This window comes from Leopardus geoffroyi, chromosome A1, assembly GCF_018350155.1.
Source record: "Leopardus geoffroyi isolate Oge1 chromosome A1, O.geoffroyi_Oge1_pat1.0, whole genome shotgun sequence".
NCBI lineage: Eukaryota > Metazoa > Chordata > Mammalia > Carnivora > Felidae > Leopardus > Leopardus geoffroyi.
The window spans coordinates 100305356-100319261 of NC_059326.1; the positions used below are offsets into that span (position 1 = coordinate 100305356).

The 13906-nt window shown below is 49.9% G+C and overlaps 1 protein-coding gene across 8 annotated transcripts in view; it reads left to right on the top strand.

Moving 5' to 3' along the window:
- The first annotated feature begins 399 nt into the window (after positions 1-399).
- Positions 400-13906, top strand: part of LOC123602363 (synuclein alpha interacting protein) — a 159837-nt gene continuing 146330 nt past the window's right edge. For 3 of the 8 annotated variants that reach the window (XM_045486876.1, XM_045486897.1, XM_045486908.1), the window contains exon 1: positions 1206-1364. The gene's annotated coding sequence lies outside the window, so the exon portion shown is untranslated. Of the gene's footprint in view, positions 753-823; positions 918-1205; positions 1365-1637; positions 2022-13906 lie in introns of those variants that run through there. The other 5 variants (XM_045486900.1, XM_045486902.1, XM_045486881.1 and 2 more) reach the window with 4 other exon arrangements.

A 13906-nucleotide genomic window follows, 5' to 3' on the forward strand; every position in this document is an offset into this window, starting at 1 on the left:
GGCAAGGGAACAAAGAGGATGGATGGACGAGAACTTGCTTCCTCACACTTTTCTCTGGGGCAGCAACGGGCAAGTAGCCACACCCTGGAGCAAGAGAGTGGCCCTCCATAGCATTGCTGAGTGAACTTCTCGAGTCATCTCTCCTGGGAAAGAGATTTCTTAAAAACCATTTAAAGCTTTCCAAAGGGCAAAAGCGAGATGGTCGTGAGCCAATGTTACCATAAATGCTTCCACTCTCCCTGATTTCATTTCGGAAATAAGGAAGGAAAGACGCAGTCACCACTGCTGGCTTGCCCACACGCCTCACCAGCTGCCCACAGCCCCCCCCCCACCATCCCCCCCCATCGCTCCCTGTCTCCCATTAAGAAAAAGACGCTAAAAGTATAGTTAATATTCCTGTAGGGCCGGTGATGTGTTCAACGCTGTACAATTAAAAAGCCATTATTTCAGACCAAAGTCTCCAGCCAGCACCCACGCTTGAGCAAAGCACGTTCCGGGCCAAGCCCCCTTGTCCTCCTCTCCCTGGCGAAGTCCTGGAGGGGACGAGCCTCCAGGGCGGGAAGGAGGAGTGGGGGCGAGGACTCCGTGCCAGCGCCACATCCTCTGCCAAAGGCTTCGCAGGCACAGCAGTGTCCCAGTACTGTGCCCACCTTCCGTTTCCCCTCCCCGAGTCCCTCGTCCCGGTTCAGGCCGGACCCCGCTGGACTGATTTGGGGACCAATGAGGTGGCAGCGGCTGACGCGTGGATCCCGGTGAGGGTCGATTTCGTTTCCAGGGGGAGAGGCCGCCGGGCGGGGGGCGGAGGAGAAGGAGGGAAGCGGGGGGCAAAAAGTAGGAGGGGAGGAGAGGAGAAACCCAGCTGGGGAGACGCAAAGGCGGCAGAGGCGAACGAGCGAAAGGTGGAGAAGGAAGCGCAGGTTCGCGGACAGCTGCGGGCGGGTGGGCAGGCGGCGCGGGAGGGGCGTGGGCCGGCCGGGGAGGGTCGCCGTCAGGCGGGCGGAGCAGGGGCGCGCGGCCCGGTGGGGGGGGGGGGGGGGGCAGGCGCGGGGACGCGGGGCGCGCGGCGGCTCCGGCAGCCCGGGCGGTGTGGCCGCGCCCCCGTCCCCGGCGGTGCGCCCCGCGTCCCCCCGCGCCGGCTCCGCGCCCGGCCGCCCCGGGGCTGCCCCCGCCCGCGCGCGCCCGTTGGGGGGCCGGGGGAGCGGCGCCGGCGGCCCGGCCGCATTGTGACGTAGCGGGGCCGCGGCAGCGCCTCCGCCGCCCGCCCCGCTCCCGCTGCGGCGGTTCCTGCTCCCGCCGCCGCCGTCCACCGTGCGTCCGTCAGTCCGTCCGCGCTTCCGAGCCGCCGGCGCGCCGGGCGCCCCCCGGTGAGTCCAGGTCCCCGGCGGGCGCGGCGGGGAGGCGGCGGGCGGCGGCGGCGGGCGGCTGAGCCTCTCCAAGTTTGCACCGGGAGACCCCGGCGGGTGTCGCCCCTGCTCCCCGCAGCCCCCGGGCCCCCTTTGTGCCGCGAGTCCCGGCGGCCGGGGCAGCGGCGGCGCCTCTGCAGAAAGGGTTTTGGGGGTGGGGTGGGGGGGGGGAGGAGGTCTCTATAGTAACGGCGGCGGCTACCGAGCGGCAGCTTTACTCAGGGGAAGGGGGGTGGGCAGACAGCCCCCGCCTCGGTTTCCAAAGGATTGTTCCTTCCCTTTGCCCGTTTCGTGTGGTTATTATCCTGGCTGCCACCTCGGAGGCAGGGATGGGCAGTGCCCCAGCGCCTGAAAGCCGAGATAACGAGGGGCGAAGTAATAGTAACAGCGACAGGACCCAATCACGATAATAATACACGCGAAAGGGGGGCGCCTGGGGTTGTGCCGCCCAGGGGAGCCCCGCGCGCATCCCCGGAGCTCCCTGGCTGCCCCGTCCAGCCGGGGCTGCGACCTGCCCCTCCGGCGCTGTCCTGCGTCCCGGGCTCGTCCGCGTCGATTTTAGCCGCGAATGTGCCTCTCTTGGCCTTCTCTCGTGGTGATGACTTTCATCTGCAGGTGGTAAGTGGGGTGAACTGGTATTTTGGCTATTGTCAAATGCCACGTTTTGTTTATTTCATTTTTACGAAAAGAAAAGAAGGGAAAATTATGAGCCGTTACTGGCAGCCATACAGTTTCCACAGGAAATACTAGCATTCTTTGAGGAACACGCTACTGCTTGCAGCAAAGAAAAGTCTTTAGGAAACAAAAAGGCAACGGCATTGTTGCTCATTTTCAATGGACCGCTAGGAGGGGGGGGGGGGTGGGCGGCGGGGACGTGTTGTTTTTTCCTGTGGGAACGTTGCTTTCCTTGGGAAAGTTAATTAAGGAAGCATTCCGGTCGGTGTCAGTTTTTCACTGGCTGGTGGCTGGGCCACCTCGCTCCTGTTGACTGTTACTGACAAGTGCCCATCAGAGACCCCGGAGGCAAGGAAGAGCCCAGAGGAAGGGAGAGCCGGTGCAGGACAGGCCCGCCGCACACCACGTGCTGTGGAGCCCGGCCAGGGTGCAGTTTGCAAAATGAAATAAGGGCTGTCTGGGGAGGTTTATGAGGATTACATGTGTGCACAGTATGTCAGTTCTCCAAGGTGTCACTCTAAACACGTAATTTTCGAGCACCACTTTCCTTGCTGAATCTGCAGGAAGGCAAAAACCTATTTCTCTCATTATGGAGCAGACATCCCAGCGGGGAATGGGTTGAAATCTGTATTTCATTTGTACATATTGAAATTTTAAAAGGCAGAGAGAACAAGGTATAGGAAAGCGGTATGCTAATGTGTTCACCTCTGGGAGAAAATGTCTATTGGCCATTCCTGATGCATCTCAATGTTAATTTACACTCAGCCTGGTGAGAGTGAAAGGAGATGGCTTTAAGGGGTTCTTGAAACTGTTTGAAGAAGGTGTGACGTTTTCTATCCATCACAGAAGTCTCTCATGCGAAGGCAGTTTCAACTGAAGATTACCCATAATCAAATAGGAAGGAGTCCCTAGGTCTAGAATCAGAAAAAAAAAAAAAAAAGATGGTGCTTCTCTTAAGGATCTGTGGACATCTCAGTTAGAAAAAAAAAATAATTATTAAAAACTAAGGGATATAACTTTGAATATAGATTTAATTTTCATGAGAAGTTACAAGATAGTAGATTGGAAGTAACACTGCCTGTATTGATTTGACATTTACTGTGTATTGATGTCCAAAAGCAAGTGACCAGGGCAAATGAAGCTCTCCATGTACTATGTCACAGCCTTGCAAATTCCAGGCAGTTGTCCTGGTGCAGGTGTCTGTGGAAATGCAGCACAGAGGCCAAGAAACTTTGTGTGCGCCGTTGTTTTGGAATAAAGTGGAGTAGTACTTTACTGCTCTTAGGAGGGAAACCCACACAAACATCTTATACAAACAAATGATCTTTGATATTATCACAGGAAGCCTGGAGCTGTTTCTCTTGCCAGATTTAAGGCATTACTTGTCAAAAGAGGAAATCTCCCAAGGAGCAGGTGCATCATTATAAGAAACACAAGGGAGATTCTCTTTTAAATGCAAAATCTAATTGAAAGGCAACAAGAGAATCAGTGACACTCTTCGAATAGAAACCTTGTTTTTGGCAGTCTGTCAGGTTACCGTTGCAAACCACATAGGAGAAATATGTGTCTTGGGAGAACAATAACATCCTGGTGAAAATCAAACAGTTGCTTCTGTGAAACTTTTACCCTTATATACTTGGTTCCTTGTGCACCTTTTAAAAAATATGTTTATTTATTTATTTGGAGGGAGAGAAAGTGTGAGCAGGGGAGAGGGCGCAGAGAGGGAGAGAATCCCCAGCAGGCTCCACGCTCAGCGCAGAGCCCAGTGCGGGGCTTGATCCCATGACCGTGAGATCATGACCTCTGCAGTAATCCAAAGTCGGACTCTTAACCGACTGAGCCACCCGGGTGCCCCATTCTTGTGTACCTTTGATTGATGTGCGGGTTTAGTTACAAGAAATAATTTACTGAAAATGGGTCAGTAATGAATCGGTTACTACTATGATATATACTTTGCATGATTTTGCACTTTATGTGGATAACTAGATTTCATAATTGGCTGTTTCCATCTTAGCTTTTTTTTAAGCTTTAAAAGTTAGTGACCAGGGCGGGGCGCCTGGGTGGCTCAGTCAGTTAAGCATCCAACTTCGGCTCAGGTCATGATCTCATGGTGCTTGAGTTCAAGCCCAGCGTCGGGCTCTGTGCTGTCAGCTCAAAGCCTGGAGCCTGCTTCAGATTCTCTGTCTCTCTCTCTCTCTCTGTCTGCCTCTCCCCTGATTGCGCTCTATTTCTCTCTCAAAAATAAACATTAAAAAAAAAGTTAGTGACCAAAATATTTGTCCAAATGATGACTATGAATTGATAAGGCTGATGGCTGGGCCCCGAAATGCACTAGTTGATTCCTCTTTATTGTGTATTCACTTTGTGCATTTGTGGCATATAAAAGTATAAAACACAGGAACTCTTCGCAAGGAATTTAGAAGGGAGGAAATAGGACACATGAAAAATGAATCATACAAAAGATGAAGGAAGATACTGTATGATTGAGCAACCAAGATGCTAAATAGTAAATGAAAAGGGATTCTAGGGAGAAAATGACCAAATCAGCTCAGATGTTTTTATCACTTGTCCGTGGCTGCGTAACCAGTTTGCATAACCCCAAAAAGCATTTGCTTAAAGCAAATATTAAAGCTCATGGTTGTGTGGTCCATGGTTTGGACTGAGTTCAGCTGGATGGTTCTTCTGCTGATCTTGGTGGGGTTCCTTCAGGCATCTTCAGTCACCTGGTGGGTGAGCTGGTGGCAGGGTGATCTAGGAGGGCTTCAGTTACATCTGGTGGTTATCAGACTGTTAGCCAGGTTAACAGGCACCCAGGACGTCTACATCCCATGGACCAATTCGATTCAAATCACAAGGTCACCTTGGATTCAAGCAGTATAGAAAGATTCCACTTCTTTTTTTTTTTTTTATTTTTTTTAATATTTATTTATTTTTGAGAGAGACAGAGACAGAGCATGAACAGGGGAGGTGCAGAGAGAGGGAGACACAGAATCTGAAACAGGCTCCAGGCTCCGAGCTGTCAGCACAGAGCCCGATGCGGGGCCCAAACCCACAAACTGTGATATCATGACCTGAGCTGAAGTCGGACACTTAATTGACTGAGCCACCCAGGCGACCCAAGAAAGACTCCACTTCTAATGAGGGGTAGCTGCAAGAAATTGTCGTCTGCTTTTTTTTTTTCTTTCTTTCTTTCTTTCTTTCTTTCTTTCTTTCTTTCTTTCTTTCTTTCTTTTTTTGTTTTGCAATTTACATGTTTGAGGACACTCATTCTCGCAAATGTTTTCTGCTAAGGAGGAAGGTACTGAAGACCGGAGTGTTGAGTGAAGCCTGCTCATAGGCACCCCAGAATTTAGGTCAGGGAATGTCCTGGACCTCATTGTCCTGTAGTCTTCGTTCTGTAAACCTTGGGAAGATGATGAATAACACAGTGGCGGTAAAATGTTAGTCACAGCCTGCTGCCAGTGGCATCAGGATGGTTTAGAGATGGTAGGCTGGTGGCAAAGTCAGCAGACCGTTGGTGGGCAGTGAGGAAGGCTCTGGCAAAGGCAGAAGCAAAGAAAACAGAAAGGAAGGGATCATTCTGGGAGATTCTGTATTTTGGGATGGGGTGACTGATGACACGGCATTACTGAAAGCCTCTAGTCAAAATCATTCTGAGGTTAAAAAAAAAAAAAAAGCTTAAGTGGCTGAAAGAATGTGCCATTGTGAGAAATAGATCAATAAGTGATTTATTTGGGGGGGGAGGAGAAAAATTCAGTTTCAGAAAGGTGGATTAAAAGAGATAAATTGGGAGGCGCCTGGGTGGCGCAGTCGGTTAAGCGTCCGATTTCAGCCAGGTCACGATCTCGCAGTCCGTGGGTTCGAGCCCCGCGTCAGGCTCTGGGCTGATGGCTCGGAGCCTGGAGCCTGTTTCCGATTCTGTGTCTCCCTCTCTCTGCCCCTCCCCCGTTCATGCTCTGTCTCTCTCTGTCCCAAAAATAAATAAACATTGAAAAAAAAATTATAAAAAAAAAGAGATAAATTGGATGTGAAAGTACTTTATCAGCTGCAGAGTATGCTCTGAATGGTAGCTATTGCTTCGTGCTTAAAGTGCAGCAACTTACATATGCTGGAGTTTCTCCCAAGTAAAGCAACGGAAAACAAAAGGGAACACAGAGGCTATCCCAAGGGTCAAAGGGAAGTCAGAAGAACCACTTTCAGGGTGGAAACAGAACTCCTCAAGGGGGCTGGGGAGTGGGGACTGATGTTCTTTCTCTGCAAGTCACAGCTGGAGGTCTGCCCTTGGACTTGGCATACCCATACAGAGAAAACCGTTGGTCTAGTTTGAATGGCACACACACTGCTTCGCTCGGCGCGTTGATTGACAGGCCCACTAAGACAGCACACGATGGGGAGTAGGTAGGCGCTTCCGCGGAGGAGAAGGCAGACCTGCCCTCAGAAGCGGGAATGGATCCACCCGGGGTGGCCAAACCAGCCAGTGCCCGTCAGGAATGAACACCCGCCAGACTTATTTGGACCTGGCCTCTGAGGAGCGGACAGGGCAGGAGGTGATGGTACAGGCATACTTACACAAAGACGAGGGCGCATCGGTAACAGTTAAACCATTGCCAGTGTGGGGGTCTTTTCATGGAAGGAGAGTAAAGAAAGAAGGTCCGGGGGTTGTTTTATTGGAGGGGAGAGGAATTCACAACACATTCCACTCTTGTACCTAAGGGCTCTGTTGAGGTGCTGTGCAACCCGCCGTGTTTTATTGATGGCCAGTCTGAAATTCAGGTGGTGCCCTCACCATCAAGTGCAGCTGTGGGCCAGACAGGAACACCTGGCCTCTCTAACGTCACACAATTAGTCTGAACAGCACGCACAGCTGCTCGTTATGGAAGGGTTTGGATGGACCAGCTCAAATCCAAGCGTACGCTTTTATAGTTTCTTTTGTGCACGTCTAAGAACCCTGAAGATATTCAATAAATGTTAACTTAATGAGTGAATGTGCCATTATCTGGTGCAGTAACATTTTCAAAAGCAGTCTGGTTTGGCTTTTCGTTAGTCACAGTAGAATTTGCTATAAAGTCCCTAAGTGTCTTTTTTAGATTCAAATGTTTTAAGGTACTATTGTCTCAGAAATGTAGGGTTTTTTGTTGTTTTTTTTTTTTATAATCCACCACTCACAAAAGTAGACTTTTCTTTTTTGAAACACAATTTTCTTTACTTATCTTTGTCACGGCTCTTGGCTGCAAGTCACAGAAACCCAGCTTGTACTTACTCAACTAGGCAGGGGCATATATTGTCTCCCTTATGGGAAAAGTTCAGGAAGGCTCCAATTCTGATTTCCTCTCTTCTTCCTGGTGGTACAATGGTCCGAAGCAGCTTCAAGTTTAACCCCTGCAGGGGAAGAGAATAATTTGGGATTAACACTTAATTAATGGGCACATGCCCATGCCTGAACCAGCTCCTGTGGCCAGGGATCTGGAACATGGAATTCGACTTGACTTGGCCTTGATCATGTGCCCAGGCCTGGAGCCTTCGTGAATGGAAGGAATAGTCTGTGGGCAGAGGCGAGACATGGGGAGGATGTGGGAACTTCATGAGGGGGTGGTGGGTAAAACCCTCCCAAAGTAAATAGCCTGAGAGCAAGCAAGGGGTGGTTCTTTAAAAAGAAACTATCGAGAAGAGAGCGAGGATCCTGTGCAAGCAAAAAGAACAGATATATAAGGTATATCTACTCTTCCATCCATTTTCCCTGGAGGATGCATCGTCTCTCTGCCCCCAAACCGTGAACCTGGGAATGACCCTGATTTGACCTCTCATTGGGTCACTCACCAGGACCCCTGTCTCTGTCTCACTCTTTCCCCCGTTAGTTTGGAGGCCCCCCTTCCCCCGTTTCACTCTGCACGAGTACCCTCTGAGAATGCCACGTCCAGTGTCTCTGCTTCAACTCCATCCTCCTCACCGTGGCCAGGGTGCTCTTTCAAAGAACAAATAGATAAAATCGAATCAGGTAACTTCCTAAGAGCCATTCAGAACCTCACAGCCCTGGAGGAAAAGAGCAACCTCCTGATCTTGAATTCCCACAGTTCCTGGGTTCCCTGTGAGGTGGGCCCTGCCTCCCGTGGACACAGGAGGTTGGATGGGAGGGGGGTGTGTGCCGTGTGGCTTCTGCCCCCTGCCCACGTGACCCCCATGCTGTGCTGACCTCTGCCACTTGAAGGCCCCCAAAGGCTTCATTTTCTCTCATCTTCATGGGGGTTTTTCTGCCTGTGCTTTTGTCCTTTTTGTTCTGCCTGTGTTGTTTCTCCTTTCTTGACCTGACTTGACCTTGAACATTCACTCCTCCTTCCACACGCACCCCAAGTGTTGTTTCTCGGAGAAGCCTTTGCTTGAACACCAGGTCCTGCCCAGCCCCACCCGGCCCCACATCCTACTTTACCCTGTGGTGCCATATGTGTGACATCGTGTCCCGTTGTGCTGTGACAGCTCCGAGGGGCTTTCTCATCTCTGTATCCCTGTGTCTAGTGCAGGGGTCCTCACAGCAAACATGCTGAAGAAGCTTTAGGGGAAGGAATGAAAAGGGTGTGCTGAGTCATTAACCTCGGTGATTTTCAAGATTGGTCCTGTTTCCTTTAACGTGATTCCTAAATTTGCATCTCTGAATGTTGGCCAGGAAAGCAGGGTGTCTTTGAAATCACCGTTCAGACACCTTTCTGCTGTTTCCCTGGCTCCGTGTAACGCTCGATGCCTACTTGGTCACTGACAGCTACCTCAAGAAAGAGGCTGAAAAATACCAGTGGCCCAAAGTCCGTCTCGAAGCTAAAATGTATGGCCCAGAGATCAGATGAGGAATACTTTTTTTTTCCCCCTCTGCCATAAGAGAGGTTATTTAATAGTTAATATTTATGAGGCACTTACTCTGCGTTGGTTGCTTAACAGATGACTTACAATTATTTTCTTATTAATTCTCACAGCAGCCCTAGGAAGGAGCTATTACCATTATCTATCCTTTTCCTGCCTGTGAGGAAGCTTACGATTTACAGAGTTAAGGTCCTTCTTCCTGGAGATGGCCAAGCTGTCAGACCCTCATCTGGGTTGGTGAGGAGTAAAATCAAGCTTTGACTGGGCTCGTGCAATTCACCCAGTTACAATTTCGGTTCTCGTGGTTCTAAAACCGGGTGACCACCTCCGAGGTATAAAACATGCCACCTGCCTCCCTTCGCCTTCAATTATGTCAAAAAGACTGTGGAGAAAGATGTATTTTGAGTGGTAAGGGCTCTGGCACCACAGATGGAATTAAGATGGGTGTCTGCCTTAGAAATTCCAGCCATATTCCTGTGCTCCTGCTGTTGCCAGATAATAAAGGGCCCATCTGCAGATTGTACTGCTGTGTATAAAAACTCACGCCTCTTGAACAGCCAGAGTGAAGTCTTTGTCCTGGGGGTCCTTCAGAAAGTCCATAGATACGTAAAATATGCTAAACACTTTGGAAGTCACAGAAGCTCAGTGGGGGGGCGCCTGGGTGGCGCAGTCGGTTAAGCGTCCGACTTCAGCCAGGTCACGATCTCGCGGTCCGTGAGTTCGAGCCCCGCGTCAGGCTCTGGGCTGACGGCTCGGAGCCTGGAGCCTGTTTCCGATTCTGTGTCTTCCTCTCTCTCTGCCCCTCCCCCATTCATGCTCTGTCTCTCTCTGTCCCCAAAAAAATAAATAAACGTTGAAAAAAAAAAAAAGAAGCTCAGTGGGTTTTCACCGGTTTCCAGTCTGAGAGCCTTCTGGGGATCTGATGAAAGCTGAGGATACTTTCCTTAGAAAAAAAGTTTGGGGGCGCCTGGGGAGTTTGGTCGGTTAAGCATCTGACTTCAACTCAGGTCATGGTCTCGTGGTTCGTGAGTTAAGGCCCCCGCATCAGGCTCTGTGCTGACAGCTCAGAGCCTGGAGCCTGCTTGGGATTCTGTGTCTCCCTGTCTCTCTCTGTCCCTCCCTCACTTGTGCTCTGTCTCTCTCTCAAAAATAAACATTAAAAAAAAGAAAAAAGAAGAAAACATGTTCATACACACCACTGAGTCCAGGGGCTTCCAGAATATGTGGCAGCCCATTTGTGGATTTCTTGGGGCCCCACAGACTCCAGGTTAAAAACCTTGTGTAAGAGCTATAATCCAGGGGCGCCTGGGTGGCTCAGTGGGTTAAGCATCCAACTTCAGCTCAATGTGTGTTTTCGAGCCCCGCATTGGGGTCTACAGTGACAGCACAGAGACCACTTCAGATCCTCTGTCTCCCTCTCTCTCTGCCTCTCCCCCGCTTCTGTGCTCTCTCTCTCTCTCAAAAATAAATTAAAAACATTAAAAAAAGCTGTTGGGGCGCCTGGGTGGCTCAGTCAGTTAAGAGTTCAACTTCGGCTCAGGTCATGATCTCGCAGTCAGTGAGTTCGAGCCCTGCGTCAGGCTCTGTGCTGACACAGCTCAAAGCCTAGAGCCTGCTTCAGATTCTGTGTCTCCTCTCTCGTGCTCATGCTCTGTCTTTCTCTGTTTCTCAAAGACGAATAAATGTTAAAAAAAAAAAAAAAAGCTGTAATCCAGAAGAAAAATAATGGCCATTGTTGAATATATACCACTTATTGACCATTTATTGAGTGTTTACCGTGTGCCAGTCCTTTTTGAAAAGTACATTGTAGCTAACCAGCCCCCTAAGACCTGTGTTCCCAGCCCTGTTGTAAGCTGTGGAGAATGAGGGTCAGAGAAGGAGCTCAGTCTCTCAGCCACCAAGTGCTGAGAGTGGAGTCAAACCCTGCCGGGCATCACTGTTATTTCATGTGGTGTCCGTGCTCGTTCCTCTCACCACAATGGGCATGAGGCCCGTGCCCGTGACCTTCCGAGCCTTTGTTCCCCCTTGACTTCCCTCACCCTGCAGCTTCCCTGGTGGCAGTGGGTCAGGCAGCCACTTCTGCTGCAGCAACCTCTGGGGTTGTCTCCCGTGCAGGAGCCGACAAGGGCTGGGAAGGTCTCGGCTCCTCTCCACCTTCGCCTGGGTTGACAGCTCGCACGCAGACCCCAGCGTCCGAGACAGATCGCTGCTGCTTGACCCTGCCTCAGTGAGCCCCTTGCTCTTTCCTGAGTTCAGCTTGCACCCTCAGAGTCATTAACCACACAGCAGCAACACTCAGCAGCAAAACTGACCGCAGATTCTCCATTGGCACCCCTCACAGACCGTTACGGTGAGGTGCTGCTCTATGCCAGGCTCCTCTCGGAGCTGTGGTCACCACAGTGAGCTCACAGATGTGGTTCCTGAGCTCGTGGCATTTCCATCTCTTCTAGATCTACCGGGGAAGGGGGCTAGCAAAGAAAGAAAAGGCGATGTTTTCGGAAAGAGAAAGTATAAAGGATTGATTCTACTCCCTTCTCCATTCTTGGCAGCTTTACATCTCTAGGCACAAGCGTGTCTGCTTCTCTAGCACTTTCATCCCTCCCCTGGGTTGTTGAGAGTGCTTTAGATTTCCAGAGACTTAGTAGGCAGAGTAAGGGGGACACAGGCGCATCAGTGCATCTCGGCCACCCCTTTTCAGATGAGGGGGCAGAGTGACCAAATGACTGGCCGGACGGGGTTTAAGGCAGGGCTAGCTAGCCGGTCTGGTGCCTGGCGGAGCATAGCCTAGTTAGTGTACGCCACAGGCTGCTTCTAAGTTATTTGTGATGTGATTATTGTCATTTTGGCTTTGATGTTGTGGTCTCTCTGCTGCAACTGAATCTGGCAGGCATGTACTACTCAGGAAGCAAACGCACTGCCAGCCTCTGCCCATCTTTGCAGCCCCTGAGAGGCGCCCCTGTGTGTTCTTTTCTACACATTTCCTTCTCCCTGCCCCCCACCTGCCTCCGGGGACAGCCTCCCAGGTTCTCTCTCTAAGTGTTGTGTTGTGACTTCTTACACCACAACGGGCGGGTAGAGGGGTGCCTGGGTGGCTTTGGCAGTCTGGGACCCGTGTCAGGCTCTGTGCTGAGAGCGTGGAGCCTGCTTCAAGTTCTCTGTTTCCTTCCCTTTCTGACCCTCCGCCACTCACACACATTCCCTCCCTCTCTCTCTCTTTCTCCAAAATAAATAAATAAATGTTAAAAAAACAACAACAACAACAACAAAACTGCTGGACAGAAATAATAAGTCTGTGAATGTGAGCCACTTAATTAATTTCTCATTTTCTAGCAAGCACGTTAGGAAAAATAAGAGGAAACAGGTGGAATTAATTTCAGTCCTCTATTTTACTTAATGCAGTATATCCTGGATATTAGCATTTCCTCATGTAATATAAAAAAAAATTATTAACTACCTCCCTTTCGTTCTTGTTTTTCATACTTTTTGAAAGTTGGTGTGTGTTTTGTTTTTAACTCAGACTCGAGCCACACTTGTGATGGTTAGTAGCCACATGTGGCCTGTGGCTCCCACAGTGGACTCCAGGCTTGGGCTCTGGGGAGGCAGTGGGAGTCCCAAGGGCAGACTCAGGGACGACTCCCTCTGTCTTCCCTCCACAGTGAGCCTGCGCCTCTGCTCTTATGCCTGTTGGATGGGGCTGGCTGCTCGCTACAACCTGGGCTCTTGAGGGTAGGATTGCACCTGTCAACTTCCTGACCCCAATGTGGAATGCAGCATTTAGTAGGCCCGCAGCTGGCATTCAGTACATTGGGAATTCACTAATGAACGAGGAAAGATTATGTGTAACACCAGGAGCTGCCGGGATTGGTTTGTGGGGCCTTGTCTCCCAGCACTCACTTTGCCTGTCAGCTCCCGGCTCTGGCCAGTGCCACAGAACTGCATTTGAGTCCCACCGCATGGCCAGGAAGCTTCGACACTGGCTAGGGGTGTTCCTAGCCTCAAACTGTTCTGAGGTTCCCCATGTCGTGTTCAGCTTTAGCCTTTGCCTCTTCCAATATTGATGATTAGAGGAATTTAGGCACAGTCCAGTATATTGAAACTTCATGGTCTTATTTAACAGGATTAAAAAAAAAAAAAATCCCAAACAAGCAGGATAGACCAAACACAAAAAAAGGCCCATCTGCCCTCCAGAACATGAAATAAGCAGGGGAGGAATAGCTGTGCCAGGGAGCTGTCTCTGTTGCCAGTGGTGTTAGAGACCTCACCACTCCCTGGAGAAAATGGGAGATTGATATCCTGAGTAAATTAGCATTTGCACATACAGCATTTAAATTTTGCAAGTGCTTCTAACCCACTAATGGGCACGTTTGTCCCCTTTACCCCTAATGGTGAATGTCACTTAAAAGAACTCATACAACCAAGTTTCAAAGATTGGCACTCCCATAAAGCCGTACCAACCACATACTCAAATAAATGCACAGTTTGCAAATGGAAGAAACTATCACTGTACGATCTGTTAGGTCCTATGAACATTGTAAGGGATCCTTGTCTCAGAGAAGACTCTGGGCGTCTCAGGCCCGCTTAAAGAGTGCTTTGAAATAGTAAATGGCATCAGGCCTAACCTCTGTTTTACCATTGATGACCAGTGTCAGCCTGGAAAGCTCATTGACCCGCTTGGGGTTTTTGTTTCTCGGAATGCACATGGGGAAAAGAGAATCCTGCTGTCACACGCTATGAGGGGGTAGGGAATGAATGAAGCCTAGAAAATGTTTGAACAATTCTTCGGGAAAGCTATTTGGAACAGTTTGAAGACAAGGTAGCTTGCCAGTATTTTTGCAAAGTAAATTCTAAAAAGATAAAAAAAAAAAAAAAAAAAAAGCCAAAAAAACCACATAGCCTGCATCCTGAAGTAGATAACTAAGCACTAGCCACGTTTAAGTCGTTTGAAGATCCCTTCTTTAATAAGTCAAGGATGGTTCGAGACA